Here is a 3,848-nt window from a genome sequence, read left to right as displayed (position 1 = left end):
TTATGTGTTGCTGAGGAGCCTCATGTGGCGGGTGGAGTTAGAACATAGAGTCCTGCTATTCCATCTTGAGTGCCTTAGGTAGCGCTCCTGTAGAGTTTTGAAGATTTGTTAAGTGTGGCTTTGCCTGATAAGAGTCCTTTCTTTTTTTAGAACTATCAGTATTTGCTGAGAAGAAAGTGTTTGGGATTGAGGAGTCCGCTGGGTCGCACCGGGAATTTGATATTTGCGTCTGCGAGGCGCGCGATGTATTGCTTCCTTGGGTGTTGCGGGGGCTGGGACTTGCTTCCAGGCTATTTTGTAATGCTGAGGAGGCTATATAGTGTTTTTCTGTCAGTACCCTTTGGCACAGGGTCTGTCTTTGTGGGTTGCTGACAGTTTCTATATAGCAGTCTGGCTATGCAGATATTCCTCCACAGATCACTTGGCAGTAAGGTGGGGAGGTATTCTCCTTGTAGTTAACTGTGGGTCCCTCTTCTCAACACACTTAGGCCTCATGTCCACGGGGAAAATCAGATCCGCTGCAGATTCTCCATGTAGAATCTGCAGCGGGTCCCTCCTGCCCCGCGGACATGAGCGCTGAAAATGGGAATAAATGAGAATAAACTCACCTCCCATCCGCTCCGTTTCTTCTCTTCGCGGCGGCGTCATCTTCTCTCTTCGCGGCCGGATCTTCATTCTTCGGCTCGGCGGATGTGCATGCGCCGGGCCGAAGCAAAATGATCCGGCCGCGACTGAGAGAAGATGGCGCGGCGCCGAAGAGAAGAACCGGAGCGTGTAAGTAAAATATGATTTTTGTGTCCCGCGGATCCGGACGGCTTCCATAGGCTTCAATAGAAGCCCGCGGGAGACCCGCATGAAAATGGAGCATGGTCCAGATTTTTTTCATGCTCCATTTTTTTTAAAATCACTTTTATTGACGATCCGCGGGTATTTATCTACCCGCGGGTGGTCAATGCATCCCTATGGGGTGCGGATCCGCGCGCGGGAGAAGAGTTAAAATCCGCTGCGGATTTTAATTCTTATTTTCCCCGTGGACATGAGGCCTTAGGCCTCCTTCCCACGAACGGATTTACGCCGCGTAAATCCGCGGCAAAAATCCGCTGCGTTGCCCCATGCTATTAGGTTCTATTGAACCTAATAGCACAATGCACACGATGCGTAATTCCACCGCGGAATTACGCACCGTGAAATCTCCCGTTGTCACCCGCAGCATGTTCTATTTGCTGCGGGTGTACGCGCTGACGGCTTCCGTTCACGCTATCTCCCGCTGCAACCAGCGGAAGATAGCGTGAAAAAACGCTTCCCCACCTACCGTCGCTCGTCATATGACGCGGCCGGCGCGTCACGTGACACGGCCGGCCGCGTCATGTGACGCGGTGGGCGTGTCACATGACGCGACGGCGGTGTGCAGGGAAGTGTCTTCACGCGATCTTCCACTGGTAAGTATGGGGTCTCTGGGGGGCGCCGTGACGGGCTTCACTGCGTAATATTACGCGGCGGAGCCCGTCACGCTCGTGGGAAGGAGGCCTTAGGGGCCTCGTTGCTCTTTCTAATGGGCAAGGATTGGCTTTGTTTAGTGCTTTGAGAAAGGGATGAGAAGAGGTTCAGGTCCTGGTTATCTCTGTTTTGGCCACTAGATGGTGCTGTGGTGCATTGATATTTGAATTGCACTACACTTTAATGGAGCCTGCTGTCGGTCTGAGAGCTCCGGGGAGAGGACCTCCGTTCCCCCGCTGCACGTCAGAAATAGTGAGTACTGCTTTAAACTTTGCCTGGTGTTGATGTGCTGGGAGGATCACAGTATCCTCTCTTTTTTACTTTTCTGCTCTGGTCTGGCTAGTATGCCAAGCAGCCTGCTCGACTCAGGGGGGAGGGGGGGCGAGATGGCCGCTGCCTCACAGGGAGCTAGAGATTAAGTGCAGATCTTCCGGTGTGCCTGCCCGTGCTGATTGTCGGCTCTGGGGAGCAGGAGGGGGAAAACCACCAGCGTGGGGATTAGTCCAGCGGGGGATCACCCTGATGAGTGTATGTGCCGCCGAGTTGCAGGTTGGTGGCCACGGCGGTATATTCAGAGGGAGGGAGCCGCGGCTGTGTATTTGCAAGGCGCTGCGGTGAGAGCGCGGGCACTGAGGGTGACAGAGCCTCCCCTCCAAGTCGGCAGGGGTTACCTTGTGCCATAGTCCTCTGCTTGGGGCTCCGTGAGCGGTCCTCGCCGGGTGTTTCTGAGCGCGGTACTTGTCGGGTTAGGGCGCGGGCCGCTGTGCAGGGCCGCGGCTCTTCGGCTTCTTTTTGGCGGCTGGAGATCACCAGGTGAGCCTTGTCCGGGCCGGTTGTGGGTTCTGGTGGGTCCCCAGGTGCTGTGCTCTTGTCTGCCTCTGTTTGGGTCACTGATTTGACCCAGAAAAGGGCTGAAAAGGGAGATTCTGTGGAGGAGCAAAACAGCGTGCGACCTCTCTCCTTGCTTGCTAAGCCACGCCCCGGGCCATAGTGTTTTTACGTCCTCCTGAAGTGGGCTTTATTCTCTGAGGAAGTAAAAACATGTGTCCTGCAGAGACTAAAGCCCCTCGGGCTCTGGACGTGACAGCTCCATGCTGTCGGTGTCCGCAGCATGGAGCTGTCATCCCGGGCTGTTCGGACCCGCCCACCCCCGACATTGCGATCGGCGCTATGCAATGGATATGGATGCATTAGACACCTGCAGGTAGTAAAATACCTGCGGATGTCATTTTTCCCTGCAGGCGCGGGTCCCGCGTGCAGGAAAAAATCCGGACATGCTCCATTCAGGCGCGGGTCTCCCGCGGGGACGGCTCACCCTGGTTGAGAAGGTGTTGGGCGGGGCTATGCAAAGGTCTTCCGGCTCCCTCAGTGCATTGTGGGTGTGCCCGGAGTGCTGGCTGAGCGTGTTGCATCTGATACGTCCCCTATCTGGGGATCATATATTAAATGGATTTTTAGAACAGGGAGCTGGAAAAAGTGCTTGCTCTGTCCACTCCGCACATTGACCTGGTATTGCAGTACCTCCAGTACTGGTGCACCCCCTTTCCTACAGCAGTTTCCAAAAGCGGGAAAAAAAACTGATGAGCAAGAGGTGCAGCACAGCTGCGGCTGCTAACAACCAAGCACTTAGATTTAGGCCTCATGTCCACGTGATACATGGCGGAAGTATCGCATGATACTTGTGCGACGGCTCGTGTTTTTGCGTGATGTCCTGTAGTTTTTATTTGTACCATTTTGGAGTTTATAAGACTTTATCGCTGTTTATTATAACTTTTTTTGGAGATAGGAATCGGTTACGTGCACACTTCCCATAGACTTGTACAGGGACCCTTGGTGCGCAAATGTGCACAAAAATAGAGCATGGTGAGGTTTTGCACGCATGCGAAATGTGTGAGTAAAGAGAATTCTGAAGGCATCCATTGAAACAAATATGTTTGTGTGAAGCGGCCCTTACTGTACTTTTGTTAGCACGAATCAAGCACATTTGCAAGCGCAAAAAAACACGCAACCATGCCGCCATTTATTGAAATGGGCTCTCTTGGAGCGTTAAGGATATGGGGGCGTGGTCAGACCATGATATTGTTCCAATATCCGCCTGTAAAACCCCCTCGAGGCCTGCCCACGGCAGCAGGAACATATCTATCCTAGAATAAGATGCATGTGGCGCGGAGAGAAACGTGTAGTCCCTCTACGATCCATGCATGCACCTCCACACGTCGTATAATTCTTCTGAGTGTATGATTGGGACAATGGGTGACATGCCCCTGCCGCTCGCGGTGGAGTCCAAGGTAGGGTCCACCACTGAGTTTAGATCTCCTCCGATCACCAAATTCCCCTCTCGAATTTTAGCC

At 53.4% G+C, this 3,848-nt stretch overlaps 1 pseudogene; it reads left to right on the top strand.

The window, feature by feature from the left end:
• The first annotated feature begins 2,912 nt into the window (after window positions 1–2,912).
• On the top strand, window positions 2,913–3,040 carry LOC136593706 (U2 spliceosomal RNA; annotated as a pseudogene).
• The last annotated feature ends 808 nt before the right edge of the window (window positions 3,041–3,848 follow it).

Source organism: Eleutherodactylus coqui, unplaced genomic scaffold, assembly GCF_035609145.1.
Source record: "Eleutherodactylus coqui strain aEleCoq1 unplaced genomic scaffold, aEleCoq1.hap1 HAP1_SCAFFOLD_196, whole genome shotgun sequence".
NCBI lineage: Eukaryota > Metazoa > Chordata > Amphibia > Anura > Eleutherodactylidae > Eleutherodactylus > Eleutherodactylus coqui.
The sequence above is the reverse complement of the archived record's forward strand: the minus strand, read 5'-3'. Positions and strand labels throughout refer to the sequence as shown.